Genomic DNA, 25,501 nt, shown 5'->3' on the forward strand with positions numbered 1-25,501 from the left:
ATAGTGAGGATACTAAGCTCAAAGATTTTCCAACCACTCAGTCCACTCTCTTTCCAAAAGCCAGTGGAGAAAACACATCCCACAGAATAAAAGTCACAATGGTAAGTGTGTGTCAAGAGGCAACAGTGGAGAAGATGTATGGCATGCCATAGTATGGCATGCTGAATGGACAAGTTAGAATTACTAAGCATATATTTCTCAGAAAATAAAACTTGACACCTAGCTTTTCCCTGTATATTCTCATCCAAACGATGATTTAATGGTATATTGAGAAACAAAGTACCCCTTGATGTATTATTTATTTCTTACATTGCAAGAGAGAGGTGTACAATAATGAAAACTATTTGCATGTTTGAAGAACTTTTAACCTACTAGGTCTTTTAGAGTTTAATTTGTAAAATAAATACAAGAAAGAAAGAAAGAAAGGTAAAAGTGTGGTGCAGTGAATCCCAAGTTAGGCATGTGGGAATACTCTTGGGCTACCAGTTTTTGTGGATGGACAACATTTTAGTGACTAAAGTAGAAGCAGTGTCAGAACAGGCTTGGAGCCTTGGATGTCGAAGCACTATTCAGTGTACAACAGGTAAACACTGATTACAATATGGAACTCTAAGCAGGAAGTGCCATTGTCCTTGTGCTATTACTCCTGTTTTTTTCTGACTCTATGGTAGTCCTTGGCTTTCCAGGGCAACAACCTCACACAAAGTTTAAATGTGGTACCAAATTCAATGCAAGGTCTTTTTTAAAAAAATATTTAAACTAGCCAAACACTGCTAATACATGGAGAACTTGAGTTACATGTTTTCATTTGAGTTTTGGGGATGCCTGCTCTACCCTGGAGCCAGTGTCACTGGAATGAACCAGGAATCTAAGGCATATTGCAAAATGGAAGCAAAAATGACATGTTTATAGAATGTTTCAGGGCGCAGCTAGAGCCTTGGTTGAGAGTCCTCAATAGGCAAGGGTAATGCTGCATGGAGACTCACCTACAGCCTGATCCAAAACCCACCGAAGTGAATTGGAGTCTTTTCACTGACTTCTGAGAGCTGTGGATTAGGCCCTAAATCACTGCATGCTGCCATGCAAAACACAAGAGAAATCAATATCTGGATTCATTTAGCATCCCAGCACACAACTTACAAGCATAAAGACCTAGGAGGCAGCAAGTGGCTTAAAATCACTTCAAATCTGTTGCCATCTGGATATTGACATTCACTATTTACACAACATTCTTTATGAAGTTTTCCAGGAGAAAAAAACATATGTGGACCTTTGGTGTTTGTTTGGACACAATTAAAAGGGCACATGCTAATTTGGATGGCATGACTGGCCACTAAAGCTCTGCAAGCATCTGGGTAATGAGACTCAGCCAGTGCAAGAGGAAAGATTGATGATGACGAGACATGGATGTCTGACCTTCTTTTTGGCATGCACATAGCAAGTAACCTACCAATCCCATTATAACCAGCCACAAGGCATTTCTAGCAATCTGTGCTGGATAATAATTCATACTTTATAGAATCTGTAGAATTTGGATTTTGCTTTTAACAGTAAATTCTGTTTTGATTAAGTGCTTCTCTTTTCAGCGTTTGACACTGCCCTGAAAGGGATGGCCCAACATCACCAATACCAAGGATATGTTACAGTCAAAAATTAGGATGGGAAGAGCCACTGATCCATCTAGTCATCTAAAAACATAAGAACGGCCATACTGGGTGCAACCAATGTCCATCTAGACCAATTTCTAGAAACTCTGTGGCTACATAGACAATTTTTTTCTTCCAGTCCAAAAAAAGCCCTGCCTACCATATATTTGTGGGAGCTTGAAAAGACTGAGGGAAATCTGAGATACAGCAGATTGGCTCTAAAAGTCAATGTCTACTGCACTGCATTATTTCTCTTAAATTGTCTTTGGCTCAAGGTGGAGGCAGCTGATGGGGAAAATTTTCCTCGGGTTTGAAGTGATCGGATAAATTATTCCAATGCACTCATCTAGAAGCGTGTTAACTGTAGTATATTTTTCATGCACCTATCTGGGCACTTAACAATTGAGTCTTAACAGTCTGTCCCCAAACAGATCACCTAAACAAGCCTTCTTCAGCCCCTGAACTATCCCTAACTATCTATAACATTCATTTAAATTAGGCAGTAGGGTCTAATATTTAGGACACTGAACTGTAAACCAGGTAATCCTGGGTTCTAACCCTAGCTGTAGCACCAACATATTGGAAACTCTTCAGGACAAGGACTGGGTCTCATGATGTGTTTGCACGATGCCGACCACATCTGATTTGGGGCCTCTAGGTACGACCGTAATACAAATAATAAATAATAACCAGAAATGGGTCAAAGTCAGGAAAATTTTTGGTTAAGTCAGGAAACTTGTGGACTGAGAGAGATAGAAAGTTCCACTATGTTTCAGGGAGCAGAGGAGTCATAAAGGGAAGCTATATCAGCAAGGACAGGTAGGCAAAACCCTGTCAGGTAACTAATCCATTCATGTTAAGTGGGATGGACTATGCCCATATAATGTCTGAGGAAATACCATCTAGTCTATTTAAAAGTCTGGCCATGCTGCTGCATGCTTGCAAAGGCCTCATATCGAAAACGATGGCAAGCTTCCTGATCTCATTTAATGCAATTGTTTCCCCTTTCTAATCAAATATTTTCATAGTGTAAAACTTACAAGAGCATCATAGGCTGTCTTACTATTTAGCAGACAGTACTGCTGCAGAGCCATGAAATATGGCCCTTCCTTGTTAATATAATTTTGAAAAATAAAGTATGTTTATTACCTGTTATTTTCTGTTAATTGTTTTGTGTGGGGAAAAATAAAAGCTGCTGCCTTGAAGCATAAAAGAAATGACAATGTGCAGTCATAGTTGAGAGCATGAAAGTGTTCGGGCTATGAAAATTATGTAAATGATGCATTCCAGTAAAAGAACTTTCAGACCCTCAGGGTCTTTAAACAGCATTAATTCAAGAAGTTAGATACAAAATGTAACTTTTTCATGCTAATAATGATTTCATAAGGAAAAACTCGTTAGTAAAGGTGACAAATATGAAATTCTATTGAACATTTAAATTCAGGAAACTGAGTGTGTGCCCCTGGGAAATATTTACACAGCCAATGACTCTCTGATGTTATTAAGTAATTTATTTGAGAAAGTCTCCATTCATGAGTTTACATAAGAACAATATCAGGTTTACAAAGGCTTGTGTTGTCAGTATAGTAAATAACTAATTTACAGTGACTTTTGCTTAAGATTTTCATTAGGTTGTTCAATATTGTTTGATAATTTAATGTCAGTTTCATTAAATCATAGTTCTCCCTCCATGAATAGAGGAAAATTAGAGCGAAAAATAATTTATGCTACTTAGAACGTTAACTAAACTTCAGAACTATATATGAGAAGTGAAAAAATTAACCTGATTTTCATCTAAATTATAAATCAGCTTAGCTATATAATGCAGGGCACTAGCTTCAATATTGCAATTAAGCATCTGAAGTGGTAAGAGCCTGAATTTTATTGGTGTGCGCATTTTTCGCATGCCAGATCGTCCAATGACAATCCAAACACTGTGTATTGCTTACTCATTCTGGGTCGTTTGGTTATCTGCAGCATCATTTTATCAGTTTATAGGCTTCTTTGCATTAGCATCAGCAGTGAGGCCTTTCATTAAATAAGCCTGGAAACTCAACTACCCTCACACTTCTAGAGAATTCGTCCTTGATCTTTATGATTATTAATTACAATGTGATCTAGAAACTGGAACCATTGGGCTAGGCACTGTAAAAACATAACAAAAATATAGTCCCTGCCCATAATATAGTCCCTGTTACAGCTTGAGTGGATATGACAGACAGAAGGAACAGAACATCCTTTCAGTCTTGATGTTGACACATAGTTGGGGATGGATATGTGGAATCTTCAATAGCTACTGCTCATGTCATATTATTCTGGATATACTTAGGGAGAGCTTGCTTTCTTTATCCTATGTGACACCTTTCACCAGAACTAAATTCAATGACTAAGCCACTAACCTGCAACAGATAATGTTCCAAGATATACAGCGATCGGTGTTCAACACTCTTTGCTGTCCCATAAGTATAGTGTTGGCTTGCAGTGCAGACAGAAAAGGTGAGAGCAACAGGAAATGAATTGACTTCTATGAAAGGAGGACACATATAAGTACACAGCTAAAAAGATGCTCTTCATGGCGGCGGCTTGTGTGGACTGGAGGGAGGTGATGTGGATGTCAGGGAGTACAGAGAAAAGTAGGTTACAAAAGAAACGGAGATGATTAGGGCCTGGATGGGAGTTTCAGGTGCAAAAACACAGAAAGCAGCTGATTGTAGAGGTACTGTGCAGGAAGAAGTGAAAGGATATAGACCTGGCTTGGTTGGATGGGGAAAGGGAGGGAGGAGAGGCAGAGATCAACCCTGGTTATGGCCGTGAGTGACAAGGAGAATGGTGTATTGTCTTTGAAAGAGCACATGAAGAATGGGGGAAGGGAAATGGCTAGGAGGGAAGATAAAGAGCTCAGTTTTGTCCATGTTTGATTTTAAGTTATAAGACTGTATCATTTAGAACAAAATAAGATTAGTTCCTGTGCAATCAGCGAGGCCATCAAGAGAACTCTTGGCTTGCTGCTGCTGGTAGATGCCTGATGGATGAGGAATTGGAATCAGGAAGAGAGAAACAAACACAGTAGAATGAGTTAGTATTTTGTTAATAGAACAAGCCACTCATTTAAAAGAATATTTGTTATTCCTGACGGAAGGCATGGGTGCAGATTTTCATATGAAAAAGTCATGTAAAAATCAATCGGAGGTTTCATTATGACGGAAGCAGAGGGACTGTGCTCATCTGTCTTGTGAGAGCGCAAATGCAGGACGCGGTAAGAAGAATGTCCCACGGGGCAGGCCCTCAATGTCCAAATTCTAAATAATTCACATAGGATTCAAGTAATTGTTTTGAAAAAGATGCATTAAGAATATTCCCCATTAACAGCAATGTGTTGGTGACGCCTGTATTAGTCATGATAGTTGTGTAAAATAACTGGCTGTAAAAACAATATGGGCCAAAGGTAATACATGGTTTATATTTCTTCCTGTCTGCCCCCCACCTGACCCATGTTGGGCAGTTTACTGATACAGACAGTATTCGTTATTGTTCTACCATGACAGGTTGCAGGCCATCAGACCTTCAAGTCCCATCATTCCGATGACTTTCTCACACTGGATTTGGATACCAAGGTAACAGCAGCTCTAGAAATAACTATAAAGTAACACAGCCCTGCTGACCCCACCCAACTTCAATTCCAACTAGATTTTAAGCAGCTGCTAATCCCTGGAGCACAGAGAGAGTTAGAGACTGACTTCAATGGGAGCTGCTCAGTGCCCAGCCCTTTTGAAATGCAGGCTGTTGCTCTGAGTGCTGGGGAGGCCCCCATTGTGACTTAGGGTATGTCCAGGCTGCAATTGCAGGGTGTGATTGCAGATCTTGTAGACATGCCCAAGTGGTGTTAATCTAGACAGTTTGGGTCCTGGAGCAGTAAAGCCATACACAATTACTCAGGTGGCTAGCGCATGCTGCCACAGATTCACTGCTCCAGGACCTGACTAAAGCTAGATTAAAGCTAGTTCTGGTATGTTTACTTGACCTGCAGTCACACCCTGTGATTTTCAGTATGGATATATCCTTGGTCTGCCCTGGGGGCCTGTCAAATTTACAGCAGCCTCCCTGGGCTATCCTATGGCCTGCAGCCCTGCCTGGAATCTGCACAGTGCTTTGGCCAGCATGTCCCCTATGCCAGGGCTTGCAAAAGGGTCTTCAGCTGTCTCTTTAGTGCCTGCAGTGGGGGGAATCGACCCCTAGGAGGAACAGGGGCTTTTAGTGACCTTTTATGCAGCTTCAGCCCTTTTACCTGCCATACAGGGACTGGGGAGTGGGAATGAGGATCTCATCCTTGGGGGCTAGCATTAAGCACCCGTTTGACTAGCAAACCTTAGGTGTAGCCTCTACTAGTGATTCTCAGACTGTGGTCTGTTTAGCTCTCGTTGGTAGTCTCCAGAGAGCTGGTGAGTCAAATGGCACTGACTGTACCTCCTTGTCTCACCAGAGGTCTTAGGGATGTTGCAAAGAAGAGCCTGGGTGCCTGTAAACTCAGCTGGAAACATGGAGGAGGAGCCGGTTCGCATAAGAAGAGAGGGAACATAAGAAGAGAGGGAACAGGAATGATCCTCAAGGACAGGAGCTCATCAGTGAAACAGTGTAAAATACCTCAGTATCACTTTTCTGTGTAACCGTTTGCTTTAGTGGCCACAAATGACAAACAAAAGAGGAGGTGGTCCATGTGACTCTGAATGGGAGAGGACCATTGGACAAACTCTTTAGTTGAGAAGCCCTGTTCTGTATAGTATACTGAGAAGTTATTATACATTGTAGCATATCTGCACATACAACTCATCAATCACATTTTCCTGTTAATCATATTTGCTACATTAGTGCCTGGGCACCATCCAAGATCCGGGCCCCATTGGTCTAGGTACTGTACAAACACAGAGTACTAGACATTCCCAGCCCTAGAAAGCTTGCAATGTAAATAGACAACAATGAACAACTGGATGACAGAAAACATCCCCTTAGTTCTATGATTTATGTTGGGGAGGTGGGGTGTGAGTTCGAGGAGATGTGCTAAACAGAACAACAAAGTAAAGGAGAGGGGACATTGAGGAGTGTAGGGAGAACTGTCCAGGATAGGAAGGAGAAGGGAATGCAGGGCAGGTGGGGCTGAGGTGAACAAACTGTGAAAGAGGAGATGGGAGGGTGTTGGAGCAAATAGTCATCAGCACGGGGAATAGAATGCCCAGTCAAAACTGTAGCAAATACTTCAACATCAGTGTGTATTGATCCCTTCTTAAGCTACTTCTGCAGTTGCCCCTACCATCTTTTGCTGGCTCCTTCCTGTAATTTCTTTCCCAAAGGCGAAATGCAAGAAGAGAAGGGGGGTGCTGGGTAGGACCTAGTGCCCCAGAGGGTCTCCCCTGCGCAATTCTGAGTGTCTGGGTGCTGGGGAGAAGGGTGGCCCTAGTTATCCCTCCACAGTGCAGCAGTTCCTGCTTAAGCTGCTGCTGCCTTCTTCAGTGACTGTTCACTTCATAGTGTTCTTGCAGAGTCTTTCACAGCAGTAAATGTTGCTGTTTGATATAAAATACGATGATATAATATACCATTAGAGGATGAGATCAAACTTTGACCTCTTAATAGTTTCAGAAAGTATTTCTCTACTGTTTGAATGCAGAATATCTTCAAGATTACGCAAGGAGAGTTATATATGATTTTCTAAGAAAGGATAAAGAAAACCTGCAAAAGCTTTAACAAAAGGAAATACATTAAAACATACAATGGTACTGGTCTTATGTAAAATTCCTCCCTGCTCCAAACACAATGGAGATCCTGAACACAAGGCAAATTAACTGCATGTGAGCTGGCCTGACTCAACCACTAATTGCTTACCTTTTGGCTTTAAGCATAAGCAACTGTGGTTAGTGTCATGCTATTGTAACTCCCCTATAACAAGGGCTAAGCAGGTTCATTTAATTTTGTTTGACTTTTCTTCTGCACTCTTTTTCCCCTCTAGACATTGATATTGCTGCCCATTTGGTCCAAGCAGTTAGCTGAAATTGACGGCCTTACCAGGTTGTTTCCATTAGGATGATAAATCAGTTATATAAGTCCAGTATAAAATTTGAGACAAGAGAATCAAGCCCTATCCCTTGCAATTCAGTTCTGTAGGATTCAACTAAAAAAACCAAACTATCTGGATGAAAAAAATTACCAAGCCTTTTACTGCAATTAGATACAGAATCTTGCTCATCACTAACAAATGTATTTGGACATAAGCTAAGATGGGAGTTGCCTTACCCTGTCTTTTCATATGCTGTGGATTTATACCTCCTTACTGTATAGTCCACTCCATGCATCTGATGAAGTGCATTTTAGCCCATGAAAGTTTATGCCCAAATAAATGTGTTAGTCTCTAAGGTGCCACAAGTACTCCTTGTTGTTTTTGCTCATACAGACTAACACGGCTACCACTCTCAAACCTTGCTAGTCACTGTTTTCTGTTTTATATTTGTTATATTTCAGTGGCCACAAGCTTCTGAGAAGGCTTTCCCCTTTGTTCCATCTTACTCCAGTTGAGGTGTAAACCAAGAGGGAATCATAACCTCGCCAAGAGATGGACTTCACTGTGAATCAAAATTTCCCTCCCTTAAATCACTTTAACTCTTTTTAAGCATACATGACAGCTACCTCCCTCCAGTCATATACTTGTGAATTTCCAAGAACAGAGGGAAACAGCCACACAAATGTCTTCAGGGTACAGAGCTGGGTAAATAATGTATCAAAATATATTTAGCAAACAAAGCAAACTAGGAAAAATGGAGAAAGGTGGGGAAAATAGATATATCCCATGACTATAAAGTCATTGAATATTTAGTCAGTTGTTTAGAGGCAATGCCTGTTGAAAGAAATGTCCTTAATTTCCCCCTTCCTGTGCTAATGTTAATAACTCATAATTAAGGTCCCAATCCTGAAATGAGGTCTGCTGGCACAGACCCTGTGCCCTTGCATAGGGCCTGTGATATCAATGAGGTTCCAGACAGGCTCAGGAGTCTATGCTTGCAGATGTGACTGCAAGACTGGGGTGTTAGGATATATTTGAACATGGCTGTCCAAAAAGCCATAGGCTGTATAACACTTGTGCTTTTTAAAACAAATATCTATGTTAACTTTTGTCACTTGGGAATTTTTCATTGGAGGAGGTGGGGTGCAAGAAGGAGAGGGGAGAGCATGCAATTGAAAAACAGTCAAGCCAGTTTCAAATGGAAAGCTTGAAACCTTCCAGTGACTTCAGCAACACAAGAGACTAAAAGCTTAAGATACTTGTTTTTTCATGCAGTCATTAAGAAGGGAAGACATGGTTTGGGGAGAGGAGGGGTTTGGGGGGCATTCTGCAGCTTGCTTAACTGGTTAAAGATGTGTGATACTTCTCCCGTAGCAGACAAGGAAGCAAGGGAAAAGAGGAAAGCAGCTGTCTCCTGTCAGCATTGCTGTTGCGGAGATCCAGAATTAGCAGACACTGGGAAAGAATTTTATGTTATTTTGGAGTATTTGTTAGTGTCCCAAACCCAGCTTTAATTGCAAATTAAAGGAGATTTTCATTTTGATATTTTTAAGCCATAAATTCAGAACTTCCACTTTTCACCCCTGCATGCCCAAGTTTGTCATGTGTGTCATGGTGACAAACCATTAACAATAACAAAAATACATACAACTCGCAGGATAGTGGCTCTTAGGTTCCAACGGAAGAGGATTCTATCAAACTGAAGAGGCGATGATACTTAATGTCCCAATTCAGCAAGGCACTTAAGCACATGTTTAACTGTATGCAGAAGAGCAATCTCACTGAATTCAGTGGGAGTATTCACATGCTTAAAGTTAAGCACGTAAGCACTTAATTGTTTTGCCAAACTGGGGGCTTATTTAGGTTCTTACTGTCTGAACAACATGCTGTGTAATTGTTTCCATTTTGCAGATTTCCTAACAAAACTGTTTATTATTATTGTTTGTGTTTGGATAGGACCTAGAGGTCATAAACAAGATAAGGGCCTCAGAGTGAGGATTCTGTAGAAATGGAAAATAAAAAGTTCCAATCCCAAAGAGTTTACAACCTAACACCGCAATCCTGCAGAGAGGACTGGGGCTTAATTTAAAACAGGATGAAGAAGAGAGAAACAGTATTAAGAACATATGTTGATAAAGGACAGCTGTGTAGGTAGCTAGATGGTTTCAAGTAAGCTGCTTTTTAAAAAATAACTGATACATAAATAATAAATAAATAAGACAAAGCCTATTTATATATCTTAGCAGTAGGTATCTCCTCTATTTACCACATGTTCTTAATCTGTTCTATCTGTCATCTAACAAGGTATCTTCCATTATTATTTTTATCCAGTTTATTGCTTGGTTCCTTCTGTCCTTTCAAAATTAGCTTGTCAAATCAAAAATCACTTCTGGTTGTAGTTCATTACAAATAGATAGGAAGAATGCTTGTTTACTGAGAAATGTAATTGGATTAAAATATTGACAAGAAAGAAATCTGAACTGTAATGAATTTTTTTCTAAAGAAATAGGAGCAAGTATGAAAACCAACAAAACCAAAACAAATTAAAAACCCTAATGAATGAAAATACTATCAATAGAATATGATAGTGGAAGGAATAATTTATCATCATCGCTTACCTAGTCCTTGTTTTTCAGTTGTTTTTCAGTTTTCAGCTGAATATCTAAGGAAAAGAGAAAAAGATTTATGTATTTACCAAATTGTGGTCAAGTAAACTATTGATATTACCTGTAATTTATCTTCTGGGCTTTGAACCCCTGAACATTTTAATGAAGCTTTGTTACAGAAACAATAAATATAGTCTAACTGCAGCTTTATAATACATTAGAGGAAGCAGATTTCATTTCAGCTATACAGTAATTACGTTGATAAAATTCATGTGATCACAGAAAGACTATGCTCGGTTTTTATCTTTTTTAAGTGTATATTTGGGCATTTTGGGGTGTGTGTGTGTGCAGGAGCAAATATTAATATAGAGAATGTGTTCAAGCATTAGGAACTTTGTGTTGAATGGTTATCATGTAATTTCTTTAGCTCATACCTTTTCCTGCTTCCCAGTAGTTAAAAATACATGAGCCTGCTGTGTTTCCATATATTGACCAAAATAAATTAGTGGTATGTTCTTGACAATCTTTTTTTTTGTACTGAAAATTTAATAACTAAAATATGGAAAATAACTAGAAATGAAAACACAAGAAAAAAGCAATAACACAATATGAAAGAAATAAACAAATGCCAAAAAGAAAACAATAAAATACCACATTAACAAAGAGAATGCATAAGATGAATAACAAATAGAATATAAAAATTGGAAGCAAAATCAGATAATTTAGATCTATAATATAAATAGTAGAAAAAGGGATGACTTATGAAAACAGTGAATCTTAAAGCTAGATAAAGTTTGATTCTTACCTATTCAATTAGCTAACACCTTTAGATCTTTAAATCAGCAGACCTAATAAACAAAATTGTGAACAGAAATTAAAGATAATAAATAATGTTCCAACCCTAAGAGATACATTTTGTTGATTTATATTAACATAATTAGCACCTCATTTTATTTTGTAGAAAACCAGTCAAGTCATTCTTTCAGTTGAATAACAGCAGTGTTAGCAACTGAGGTCCCATGTTGTAATTGGATTGCAAGATCAGGCCCTAAAGTAGTAAAAGTTTAGGTTTAAAAGGATTCACTCTCATCACGATATAAAACAGCTTGTTTAGAGAGTGTAGTTTATGCAGCTGGTATGTTCACATTTTGGTACACAAAGAATGAAAACTGCCCACTAACAAAAACATCAGTGTAGATCGGAGATGAAAGTATAAAGCATTCGACTACACAAAGACAGGAATTAAATGCCCGATACATCCCTTAAATGTACATATGCAAGTCAGTGGGAAGAAGTTTGTGCATGCCAGAGGCTCTAAGCAACTGTCAGGACCAAAAAATAAAATAAAATAAAAAATCATTAGTTGTGTAGACCCAGAAAGCATTTAAGCCCATGTGTAACTTTAAGCACACAGATGGTACCATTGAGTAAAAGACCTCATACTTGGTGAAAGTTACCCATGTGTTTAAGTGCTTTGCTGGATTGAGGCTTAAGGGAATGGAAAGATATTAAGCAGATCTGTGTTCCTGAATACTACTTTGACTACCTAAATACTCCAACATTTCAACCTTAACGTTATAGAAACAAAAAATTGCAAGGGACACCATTAGCATGACAAGGAACAAAGCATTAGGAGATGGTAGGTCTTGTTCTATTTGCTTTCTTAGCGGCTAGATGTGTAGTCCTATCAGCTCAAACAGCTACACTTTAAAATACCATAATATACTTAATCTATTATTTGTATCATATAACAGCTGCCGGGAGCTGTCACTGACCTGTTCTCCATTAAGTGTTCAAAGTATCATGGCATGGGCTTAACTAGGGACTAACCAAAATTTACAACCATTACAGTGACTAACCAAGGCTGCCCAGAGCTTAGTGCAGGCTACTGTGTGAGAAAACCACCAAGTTTCCCAGGAGAACTTAGACCTGCCTGTAAATACCCTTGTCTACACTGAAGCTAGACTGGTGCCTAATTTTCAGGAAAGGAGCATTACCCCTACTCAAGAATGGAGTCCCAGCTAACCGTGAGCCAACAGTTGGTTGGAAGGTTTACTGCTGTGATGTAGGACTTTAACAACATTCAAACAGGAGAAAAGGGAAAGATCTTTGGGCTCCTCCTATGGTCACTGTTGTCCAATCAATACCATATATTTATAATGGATTTCACCTTTTCTTTTCTCTTATTGTCTTAAATACAGTACAGAGATGCTATTCTGTTCTGTAACAACTAAAATTAACACTTGTAGCCGAGTCCAGATTGAGAACACTAGAGACTGAAAGCCTCCACAGAAGGGATGCCATGGAATCAGTAACAATACAGGCTTTCCCACACTGTCCCATTAATATACCCTAGACTTGTGTTCCTTCCAGAGCAGGTTTGAGAGGACAGTCCTGTTTCAATTTCCATTCAAATCCGTGGCTTCACAGACTGCCTTCAAGGCATTATTAAGGAGGAACCTCCAAAGATGCAGAGGTAAAATATGAACAAACACCCAAAGATTTGGATTTTCATCTGGCCTGAGGCCAAACTATTTAAACTTCAAGTTATAAAGAGCAGATGGAAATCTAACAAGTTTTCTTGTGGGATTTCTAATACTCCCTGTTTCTTGTTGGGACAGAAATAGCTTGAGAATAGTGTATGATTATTATTTCTGATACTTCCATGTGCAGCCAGAATCAGGAAGTACAAGGAGGATTAAAAATTAAAAATATGTACTTTTTGAAAGCCTCTTCAAAAGCTTTTTCTAAGCCTCAACAAAAACAGTGAATATGCTAAGTTATCTTCAATATTTTCAGGGATTAATATTTTTTTTAAAAACTTGGTTTGAAATTCTCTTTATCTGGGTACATACTGTAATATATCTTGAAAAGCTTATAAAATATTTCTTGGAATCAGCTGAATCTGTGATAAGGCTTTAAAGTGTGTTATTCCTTTTGATGTTTATAGTTCGATTTGTATCTAGGAGCCTGACCTTGCAACAAATTCAATCTTATCAAGTTCACACTATTTCCATTTTCTTCTCGTTTACCACTGCAATTCAAGTTGGGACGAAAGTCCAGAATAATCCACCCGTTTGTCCATGTCTGAAATGTTTTAGGTGAGAGACACCTGCCTGCTAGGAATAAAGACACCACTAGCTCATTTCACATATCAAGATGTGAGATGATAACCTACTTCTGCTGTGATGCCCACAGATCATCACCTGTCAAAGGCTGGCTGGCCCTTCGAGGCAAGGTGGACTGAGACTTGCCTGTGACTTAGTAGATCTCCCTCTGCCCCACTGATGAGCTGGCGACATAAGGGCTAAATTGTGACCCCAACTGGGTGTAATGGGACTTAATTAGAAAGACTGAACCTAGCTTTGGTGGTAGAGAAGGGAGAGCACTACTTAAATAGAGCTGGGATCTCAGTAAAGGAAAGAAGACCCTTGAGAGAGGAACAAGGGGAGTTCCCTTCTGGGAAGAGCCTGAGGAACTCAAGCTGTCACCCACAGGAATCAGGGAGGTTCCTCTCTGGGGAACCCTGAGATAGGGCCTAAAAGGAGCAGGGAGATTCTCAGATATAATTGCTGGAGTCCCTGGCAAATGGAAGCAGTGGGGCAATGATGTTGGGGAAGATACAGCTCAAGAGAATCTCTGCTTGGCCCAGGAAGCAGGGGTTTTCACTCATGCCCGAGAGATGCTGAAGAACTACACATTTCAACATTGTTTGTGAACTTTAAGTTTAATTATTCTGGAAGGGGAGTGAACTGCTAGGTGAGATGGCCGGAGGGACAAGCCACAAGAGACCCAAAGAGGGAGTTGGGAGAAGATGCTGGCTGGACTGGCCTTTCCAGGGCCAAGGAAGTGGCTATTGGCTATAGGTGAAGTCTTCTGCAATATTGCATCCAGACACGAGGAGGCACCCTCGAGGTGAGGATGCTGCTTACACGACCTCTCTTATTTGTTGAGCAAGTGATAAGCCAAGATTACGATTTTCCTGCTTAAGTGGCTGTTCATTTTGTTATCCCAATTTCCCATTTGTCTGTTTCATTCAGTTGTTGCATCCTGTGCACCACCTAGATTGTGAACTTCTGGGGCAAGAGCCATCCTCTTTGGAACCCTCCTTCAGGTAGTTGAAGGCTGCTATCAAATCCTCCCTCACTCTTCTCTTCTGCAGACTAAATAACCCCAGGTTCCTCAGCCTCTCCTCGTAAGTCATGGGCTCCAACCCCCAGATCATTTTTGTTGCCCTCCGCTGGACTCTCTCCAATTTGTCCACATCCTTTCTGTAGTGGGGGGACCAAAACTGGATGCAATACTACAGATGTGGCCTCACCAGTGCCGAATAGAGGGAAATGATCACGTCCCTCGATCTGCTGGCAATGCTCCTACTAATGCAGCCCAATATGCCTTTAGCCTTCTTGGCAACAAGGGCACACTGTTGACTCATATTCAGCTTCTCCTCCACTGTAATCTCCAGGTCCTTTTCTGCAGAACTGCCACTTAGCTAGTTGGTCCCCAGCCTGTAGCGGTGCATGGGATTCTTCCATCCTAAGTGCAGGACTCTGCACTTGTCCTTGTTGAACCTCATCAGGTTTCTTTTGACCCAATAGTCCAATTTGTCTAGGTCACTCTGGACCCTATCCCTACCCTCCAGCATATCCACCTCTCCCCCCAGCTTAGTGTCATCTGCGAACTTGCTGAGGGTTGTTGGACTGGCCTCATCCAACATAGCACATTTGAAATACAGAGACATGGTCAATATTCCCAGCTTCAGATACAAAAATGATACATGCATACAAATTGGATAAACACATTCAGTAAATTATAACCTTTCCAATGATATCTTAAAAGAGCCATCTTGCATAAAGTACATTTCAGTAATGTCATATCTATAACATAACCATATTTCCATGAATAATATGGGGTATAGCGTCATAGTATAACTCCCCCATGTGGACATTATTTAGCAATAAACGGGACTTTATTTTGGATTAATTGAAGTCACTTTATTCCCGAATAGGATATCCACAGGAGGGAGTTATATCAGAATAGCTATAGCAAAAGTTATTCTGCTATAGCTATGCTGGCCAATTTCCCCAAGCAGACAAGCCCTTAGTGTCAGCTAATCTAGGCTGGTATGCGTTTCCATCTTCTTCAATAAAATATGTTTCTCAAATTACACAGCCCACAGCTGAGTAGAATCAGCTTGGATTTTTAGACTGTATTCAAAGCAACTCCATAACGCTAATAAATCAGGGCACTTAAAGGTTAAGCAACTTGGGTTATGGTGATACACTCCTTTATATTTTGCTTAGCTAATTACATTCAGTTAATTAACAATTTCAATAGTAACCTACCTTGCACGAAAAATGAAATCTACTGTGCTGTACTGCATTCTGATGAAAATGGCTCTAATTGCACTGTAAATAGCATATACACACTATACTCAATGTTAACAGCATGTAGATAAGTTTCAGAGTAGCAGCATGTAGATATTTTGTTAAAAGCTCCATTTGTTAGACACAGGCTGCAGCAGCTTGTTCTGTGCTTATGCGCGGTTTCAAATACGTGAGTTCTGCAAGGTTTTAGAAAGATTATGATGGCTTTATTATTAATTTAAAACCTATGCATTTATTTATAATATGTATTAACATCCAGATACCAAGGTGAGGGACAGCTTGGAAATGCATAGAGACATTTCATATTCAAGACATATGCACTGGAGTCACAGGATTGTATTGTTTTGCCCATAACCAGAAGTCTGGAGAGCAAAATCTCATTAAGATCAGTGTGTAGAAGTAGGTTTACAAGCCATGCATATCCATGAATAGATTAATTTAAATGTCTGAAAAAATAGATAGCTGTTCAAATAACTAGCTGACAGTCCTCGGATTTAGAAAGTCAAGCTAAGATGCACTGAAAACTTATGATGTTCAGAAATAAATCTAGCTGGAAAGTGGTGCTGTAGGAAAATGAATCTGGACTCTGGAAAAGCTGCTCCCCACACCCTCTTTTCCTCCCTGATCTTCCCATGACTCTGTAACATGCACTTATCCCTGGCATTCTGGTGGATTTGGATCTAATGCGCTCTCACACTGCACCTTTGAAAATCTGATTTGCATAAACCAATGCTTGCATAAGGTGTTTAAAAGATTTGTCAATAAGAAGAATATTGCAGCTGGAGGAATGTTCAAAAGGCTTAGATTCATACAACATATCCCATAAAATCAGGCTTACATGGTAGTTATACTATGGTGAATTTGTCCAGTATTGACTTATAAAGGTGACCAGTGGGTACCTCTGTAGATTCAGGTTTCTTATTGTTTCTAAGTTTTGGAGTTCTAAGTTTCTACCACATGCCATTTCAGATCACTGTAGTCTGAAACTTGATACCAGGCTGCTCTGACATTACCATTTTCAAACTTAGGGAGAAGCAAAAAATACAATAAAACGCACCATGTTTGATGGTTTCTTAATACATTTTTGCTGAAACAGATGCAATTCTGTTTGTGAATTTTGTTCATATTTTGTTCATATCCTGGAACACTAGAAATTGCCATACTAAATGAGATCAATGTACCACTAACCATCTGAATATAGTGCATAGGGCACTAAACTGCAAGTCAGATGACCTAGATTCTATTCCAGACCCTGCCACCAACCTGCTATTTGACCTTGAGTGGGTCACTTTATCTCTAGGCTCCCGCCCACATTCTACTTAGATGGTAAGCTCCTCAAGGCCAGAAGTGTTTCTCGCCGTATTTATGTACAGGCCTAGCACTTCCCCCATCTTGGTTGAGGCCTTCAGGTGCTACTGTAGTACAAATAAATAGTGTCCCATTACACACAATTATGAAATCACCTAAGAAAGGACATTTCATCCTATCCCCCGGCAGTTAGTAGCTGTCCTGTGTCCTATACAGGATGAAACTTAACCCAGACACCTCACTGAAAGCAGCATTGGTGCAAGGGTCCACCCATGTGGCTGTTAGTTCAGGATCAAGGCCGTGATAGGGAAGCTGAACTATTGCTCTGACCGTACCATGCATTCAAAATATGCTTGGAGTTTTTGCATAGAGTCAGTCTCTACTATCACTTTAATGTTCTAGTCTGGGAGAATATATAGACAGGCTGCAGAAGTACTGAAGATCCAAACACACAGTAAATTACACCTACTTTTCATTAAATGTGCCATGTAGGAACTTAGTCCTGGGCTTTGAAATGTGAAGTTATTATATTCCATTTTTTACAAAAAAATTACTGTGACTTCACTCTGTCAGTAGGTTTCCCATTGTGTTTATATGGGATCTGTAGATTTCCATGAATTGTAACCCCAATCTCTGCAGCCCTGCATGATTAAAAGCTTTACATTCCCTAAAAGCAACACGATTAGAGCAGGATTGAGTGGCACCTCACTGGTGTCATTTGCCAGCATTGTTATTTTCCTAGGTAATGTTTGATTTACAGGAAAAAAAAAAACCCTTTTAAGTCACACAGTAAATCCTGCAATGTATCCCCAAGTATAAAATCCTCAAATTGCCTTCATTTGTCAAATTCTAAAAACCCTACCTGAGACTATTCAGTGGCAGAGTAGGAATCTAATGATGGCAGTGGTCAGGAGGGAGGCTAGATTAACTCAGTATGTTTATACCTCTGACTCCCACGCATCTCCCCACCGCTCTCTTCAATTCAATGGCTTGACCATTGCAATCTTGCAATCTGCTTAAGCTTCAGCCTATGGCATAGCTGGCTCCAAATTCCAATCCCTGCAATTTTATTGAAGCCTTTCTGGCACTCTGGTCATTTGAATTGATTTTAAATTCTAGATCATGAGTGAAAATGGAAAAACATCGAGCGCCAACTCTAACCCGGCTTTCACCCTGAGCTATTTTCCATCCGAACCATCCTGCCTTCCCCCACCATGCAGACACAGTAGCTGCACCCATGCTGTCACTGCTGCACATAGATAAGAATACAAGCACGCACAGTGAGGAAAGAGATTCAAACATACACAGTCTGGATTGGAGCTATTTGAATATTTCGTTGTGGAAAGCTGATATACAGATTTAAATCATCTTTTTTTGGTCACCGATCCCATCCATTGATGTTTTCTGGAGTTGCCTAAATATGTTATGTGAATGAGCCCAGGTTTTCATTCATGTACACTGAATAAGCATGATGTCTGTGTCACATTGTTGTACCTGTGACCCAAAGACCTCTTCATATCAACTGGCCTGGGGCACAAAGGGGGTGCTTAGCAGTTACAGGGATCTCCTGGATCTGGTATGTACCTTATAGTTTAACAAAGACTGTCATGTGAGGTCCTAAATAAAAGCTGCTGTCACACTGGTCATCAATATCATTGCAAAATGCATAATGGATGTTGCGTAAGGAGTTATGAATATTAACATTCTTAAGGTCTATATCTAGGGACTGGTCACCAGGAAAGGTGAAAACACAGGTTTTCTTTCTTTCAGGTAAGAAATGTTTATCTAGCTGTCTGTTTACATGTTTTTTGAAGTGTTGCTGTAGCTGTGTTGGTCCCAGGATATTAGAGAGATAAGCTGGCTGAGGTGATACCGTTTATTGGACTAATTTCTGTTGGTGAAAGAGACCAGCTTTTGAGCTACACAGAGCTCTTCTTCAGGTCTGGAAAAGATACTCAGAGTTATCACAACTAAATACAGTAACTCCTTGCTTAACGTTGTAGTTATGTTCCTGAAAAATGCGACTTTAAGCAAAACGATGTTAAGTCAATCCAATTTTCCCATAAGAATTAGTGTAAATGGGTGGGGGGGGTTAGGTTCCAAATTTTTTTCACCAGACAAAAGACTATAATATATATATATATATATATATACACATACACATACACATACACAGAGAGAGTATAAGTTTTGAACAAACCATTTAATACTGGTACAGAGCGATGATGATTGTGAAGCTTGGTTGAGGTGGTGAAGTCAGAGGGTGGGATATTTCCCAGGGAATGTCTTCCTGCTGAATGATGAACTAGCAATTGGCTGAGCCCTCAAGGGTTAACTCGTTAATGTAGCCTCACACTCTACAAGGCGGCACGAATGGAGGGAGGGGAGACAGCATGGCAGAGAGAGACAGAGACACACGGCAGAGAGAGACAGAGACACACACCCTGTGCGTGAGAGAGAGATGGGCATTGCTCCTTTAAGTACGCTGACCCCACTCTTAAGTACAAACTACCTTTTTAAGTTAATCAGCAAACTGAGATGCAGCTGCTGCCAGGAAGCTCCCTCTGCCCTGAGCCCTTTTGTGTGTCCCCCCTGCTCTATGGAAGATGGGGTAAGCAGGGTGCAGGAGCAAGGGGGAGGGGGACACCCTGACATTAGCCTCCCTTCTCCCCTCCCCCCCCCCCGGCACACCAAGCAGGAGGCTCTGGAGAGCAGCTGCAAGGCAGAGGGCAGGAGCAGCAGATGGCAAGATGGCAATGTGGGGAGGGACAGCTGAACTGCCGGCCATTGATAGCCTGCTGGGCAACTGCCACACAGGGAACTTAGCGGAAGAGGGAGCCGATAGCTGGGGCTGCCGGTCCATCCTGGTTCCAAGCCCTCACCAGCTAGCTGCAACGGGCTGCTCTTCCTGAAAGCAGTGGACAAAGCAAGTGGCTGCCAAACGACGTTATAAGGGAGCATTGCACAACTTTAAACCAGCAAGTTCCCTAATTGATCAGCAACGTAACAACGAAACAACGTTAACCGGAACGACTTTAAGTGAGGAGTTACTGTACAAGGTGTGTGACTGGGTGGACTAGGCCCTGAGGCCCCCTGCTGGAGACCTTACAGCCCTGCCACACCCCACCTCTGAAAAGGGCAGCAGAGAGGTCCTCTAAGCTGCCAAGAGCGGCTGTGTGGGAAGCAACCAATCAGGGCCCAGCAGGCTAGTATAAGAAGAGCTGCAGGGGCAGCTTGAGCTCAGTTCCTCGCTAGAGCTGGAGGAGTGTGGATGGTTGAGGGAGCTGCAGGACCTCGGACAAGGTAGTGCTGCCAGAAAGTGCTGGGGAGAACGAGAAGGAGCCCTGACCTGGTCATGGGGAAGTGGCCCAGGGAATTAGAGCAGCAGCATGACTTAGATAAAGGGACACAGTGGACAGCTGTGATCTACAGGGTCTCTGAGCTGTAACCCAGAGTAGACAGTGGTCCCAGGTCCCCCCAATCTCCCTTAACCACTGGGGGAAGTGATGTGGACATTGAGGCACCCCAGGGGGGGAACCAAACTGCAGCAGCCCATCTGAAGAGCTGCGGCCGGAAAGGCCCTAAGAGGACAAAGACTTTGTCACCAGGCAGGGAGCTGTGGGGCACTGCTCTATCCTGGAGCAAGGATAACTGGAGTGGGGGGAGGTGGGAGACATTAGAGAGGGCACTGAGAAAGTCCCTTGTTGGATTTGTACCCTGGAAGGGGTTTTGCTCTGCTTTTATCACAGAGTGTGTAACTTGGCCAGAGGGCTGAGTCACCGAAGGCCCACCACAAAGAGAGAGAGAGAGTGTGTGCAGGCATGTGCCCTCGGCCAGAGGGCACTCATGAGAGGTGAGTGCGACCCTGTTACAAGGTGGAACAGATTGCTTTGCTTAAGTAGTTACATTCTAAGAGACCATTGAAGCTGAATGGTTACCACCTATGCAGTCACAGGACAAAAAGGCAGGGGTTAGTGGGTTACAGATTGTTGCGCTAAGCCATAAATCCAGTATCTTTATTAAGACTATGATTGTTCCTGTCCAGCAAAGTTATGAATGTAAGCTCCCAGGACTGTCTCTTGGAAGCATTGTGCAGGTTTCCTTTGAGGACAAGGACTCGAGAGGTCAGAAATGGAAATCGTTTGCATATCTGTTTACATGTAAGTTAAATATTGTATGGTTCACAGTGGACGTCTACTCACCAGTCTGAACCAAATGCTAATGAAGGATTGTGAAAACTTCAAAGAAAGAAAAGTAACTGCTAGTTAAGCTTAGTCTCTAGAAAGCATGTTATGATTTTGTTTTATATGTAACCATTTCTTTCCAATATTCTTATTCACGATCACTTGAATCTGTGTATTTAGAGAATAAACTTATTCTTGTTTTCACTACCAATATATATAAATGCTGTGTGTTTAACAGAGCCAAGTTCTAAGAAATAACAAATAAGCTGTGAAGTACTGTTTGTTTGGGAACAACAGGCCTGGTAATTCTCTGAGTGTTCAGTGGAGAAGGGACTGGACACTACAGGGAATGCTCAGGGGACTGAGGGATTGTATGTGCCTGTCGCTATCTATACAGAAAGAGCAAAGCCTTTGGAGGCCGGTAAGACAGTGCTTGTGTTGCTACAGTCTGGTAGAGTCAGGGAGCTGACCCACCATAGGCACAGGCAAGACTTCCTCACCCTAAAGGAAGGTGGCGGTGAGATGCCTCACTATAAGGTGGATAAAAAGCTGGCTAGATCGTCGGGCTCAACGGGTAGTGATCAATGGCTCCATGTCTAGTTGGCAGCTGGTATCAAGCGGAGTGCCCCAAAGGTTGGTCCTGGGGCTGGGTTTGTTCAATATCTTCATTGGTGTGGAGTGCACCCTCAGCAAGTTTGCAGATGACACTAAACTGGGAGAAGGAGAGGTAGATACGCTGGAGGGGAGGAATAGGATGCAGAGGGCAGTAGGCGTATTAGAGGATCGGGCCAAAAGAAATCTGATGAGGTTCAACAAGGACAAGTGCAGAGTCCTTCACTTAGGACGGAAGAATCCCATGCACTGCTACAGATTAGGAACTGAGTGGCTAGGCAGCAGTTATGCAGAAAAGGACCTAGGGGTTACAGTGGAGGAGAAGCTGGATATGAGTCAACAGTGTGCCCTTGTTGCCAAGAAGGCTAATGGCATTTTGGGCTGTATAAGTAGGAGCATTGCCAGCAGACCGAGGGACGTGATCGTTCCCCTCTATTCGGCATTGGTGAGGCCTCATCTGGAGTATTGTGTCCAGTTTTGGTCCCCACACTACAAGAAGGATGTGGAAAAATTGGAAAGAGTCTAGCAGAGGGCAATAAAAATTATTAGGAGGCTGGAGCATGTGATTTATGAGGAGAGGCTGAGGGAACTGGGATTACTTAGTCTGCAGAAGAAAAGAATGAGGCGGGATTTGATAGCTGCTTTCAACTACCTGAAAGGGGGTTCCAAAGAGGATGGATCTTGACTGTTTTCAGTGGTAGCAGATGACAGAACGCAGAGTAATGGTCTCAAGTTGCAGTGGGGGAGGCTTAGGTTGGATATTAGGAAAAACTTTTTCACTAGAAGGGTGGTGAAACACTGGAATGGGTTACCGAGGGAGGTGGTGGAATCTCCTTCCTTAGAGGTTTTTAAGGTCAGGCTTGACAAAGCCCTAGCTGGGATGATCTAGTTGGGGACTGGTCCTGCTCTGAGCAGGGGGTTGGACTGGATGACCTCCTGAGGTCCTTCCAACCCTGATATTCTATGATTCTATGAATTCCTCGGTGCTCATATCTGAAAAGACCTGGTCTTCCTGGAGCAACTGCATATCGTTCTTTGTGCTGTTAGCGCCATCATTGTAGAAAGAAACCATTCAAGAGAGACAAAGTTCAGTCTATTAATTGCTTGGAAGAGCTGGATCTTCTTAAAATTAGACCCAAGAGTGAAGAAGGAGTTAGTGCAGCACACAGGACACCAAGGCAATATGCTCTTAGCGATCTAAATTATTCAGAAGATGTGCAAAGCATACTGAACTATCTGGAGTATCTTTGTGACATTTCCCACTACCACAGCTATAAATATAGTGTAGTAATCAATCCTGGAGCTGGTAAATATGAGAGCATACTCCTTCCCTGAGACCTTCTTGTGACTCCCATAGGTCAAAAATGTAATTTTCAATAGCTCAAATCTTCCACAGAAATATAGCAAAAATGGTCCCATGCATTGGTTCTCATGGAAAAACAAACAAGCCTAAATTTTCACAAGCAAATGGTGATTTTGGGTGTTTCAGTTTTAGGGTACCCTACTTGAGATACCTTAGAGAACTGAGGACCCACCCACTGAAAATCAGGGCCATTTCAGATGTCTCAAGCTGGGCAGCCAGAAATGGAGCATCCTAACTCACTAATCACAGTTGAAAATTTAGGCCCTAATATGTATCTGCAGACCAAATGTATGCTGAAAGACTAAGGGATTTGGGTTCTGAGTAGACTATCGCTCCTTCTCCTGCCCCTCCCTGCTATCCTTCCCATGCACAATCTTCCTATATTTTTTATCTCAAAATGTTAAAATAAACCCAACATGATATGTTACAAGTGCCCCACATGTAACACATGTTGGGTACAATGGAGCCCTATTCAGATAGGAGGAATAGAAATCAGAGTTATCATGGAGACACTCTCCGATTTTAGGTATTTGTTTCATGGGACTTACAAGCTCTACAGGAACCCTTGTTGTGAGAGCTTGTGCAAGTCCTCTCCAGGAACTTATAAAGTTTGCAGGTGTTGAAGAAACTCCCACAGGTTCACACCTATACACCTAACACCACCAAAGTTTTATGCCCAGTGTTAATACAAATGCTCCACTTCATTATACCCCTTTGAAGAGTAATGCAGAAATCTAATTTTACAATTTTAGACCAAAGTGGTTTTGAAATAGTTAAAAACCAGAAACACTTCTGAAAAGGGAAAAATCAGTATTTTCGTTTTCTCCAAAACACACCGTTTGATTCCCCTCATAATTTTCCCAATTTTTTTCTTCTGGCCTAAGAGTAAGTGTGACAAAATCCAGGCAGCTTTTTCTCAAAAGGCAAGGATGAGGTGGTGAAAATACTTGGTCCAACATATTCCCGGAGAGGGAAGCAATTTACCACCACACACCAGAATCTTTGCAACTTTAGTAAGGGAAAAATACAAAATGTTCATGTCTCACTTCTCTTTTACAAGGGAAGAATATAATCTCCTTCCTTAGAAGTTTTTAAGGTCGGGCTTGACAAAGCCCTGGCTGGGATGATTTAATTGGGGATCGGTCCTGCTTTGAGCAGGGGGTTGGACTAGATGACCTCCTGAGGTCCCTTCCAACCCTGATATTCTATGATTCTATGATAAATAGATTTTGGGTCTTGAGTATTGTTTTAGGATGGTTGTGGAGTGGGCATTACACTGGGAGATCTAATCTCTGTATTCAGTTACTCCTTTCTATGGCCTTGCTCAAATCACTTAATTTCTTTCTCTCAACTTACTGAAATTATCTTAGCCCTGGTCTACACTAGGAGTTGAGGTAGAATTTAGCAGCATTAAATCGATTTAACCCTGCACCCGTCCACACGACGAAGCCCTTTTTTCGACTTAAAGGGCTCTTAAAATTGATTTCCTTACTCCACCCCCGACAAGGGGATTAGCACTGAAATCGGCCTTGCTGGGTCGAATTTGGGGTACTGTGGACACAATTAGACAGTATTGGCCTCCGTGAGCTATCCCAGAGTGCTCCATTGTGATCGCTGTGGACAGCACTCTCAACTCAGATGCACTGGCCAGGTAGACAGGACAAGGCCCGCGAACTTTTGAATTTCAATTTCCTGTTTGGCCAGCATGGCAAGCTGCAGGTTACCATGCAGAGCTCATCAGCAGAGGTGACCATGATGGAGTCCCAGAATCACAAAAGAGCTCCAGCATGGACCGAACGGGAGGTACGGGATCTGATCGCTGTATGGGGAGAGGAATCCATGCTATCAGAACTACGTTCCAGTTTTCGAAATGCCAAAACATTTGTCAAAGTATCCCAGGACTTGACGGACAGAGGTCATAACAGGGACCTGAAGCAGTGCCGCGTGAAACTTAAGGAGCTGAGGCAAGCCTACCAGAAAACCAGAGAGGCGAACGGCTGCTCCGGGTCAGATCTCTAAACATGCCGCTTCTATGATGAGCTGCATGCCATTTTAGGGGGTTCAGCCACCACTACCCCAGCCGTGTTTGACTCCTTGAATGGAGATGGAGGCAACACGGAAGCAGGTTTTGGGGATGAGGAAGATAGCTCAGAGCAAGCAAGCGGAGAAACTGGTTTTCCCGACAGCCAGGAACTGTTTCTCACCCTGGACCTGGAGCCAGTATCCCCTGAACCCACCCAAGGCTGCCTCCCAGACCCGCCAGGTGGAGAAGGGACCTCTGGTGAGTGTACCTTTTAAAATACTATACATGGTTTAAAAACAAGCATGTTTAATGATTAATTTGCC

General features: G+C 41.7%; 1 protein-coding gene across 2 annotated transcripts in view; it reads right to left on the reverse strand.

Annotated features, from left to right (window-relative positions):
- The window catches only part of CELF2 (CUGBP Elav-like family member 2), a 713,903-nt gene that overhangs the window by 539,838 nt on the left and 148,564 nt on the right, over positions 1 to 25,501 (reverse strand). The window contains exons 2-3 of one of the 2 annotated variants that reach the window (XM_073328796.2): positions 11,107 to 11,149; positions 10,314 to 10,357 (exon numbers count right to left, since the gene is read on the reverse strand). The gene's annotated coding sequence lies outside the window, so the exon portion shown is untranslated. The remainder of the gene's footprint in view (positions 1 to 10,313; positions 10,358 to 11,106; positions 11,150 to 25,501) is intronic. The other variant, XM_073328795.2, reaches the window with a different exon arrangement.

The sequence above is a fragment of the Lepidochelys kempii genome, chromosome 1 (genome assembly GCF_965140285.1).
Source record: "Lepidochelys kempii isolate rLepKem1 chromosome 1, rLepKem1.hap1, whole genome shotgun sequence".
Taxonomy (NCBI): Eukaryota; Metazoa; Chordata; order Testudines; family Cheloniidae; genus Lepidochelys; species Lepidochelys kempii.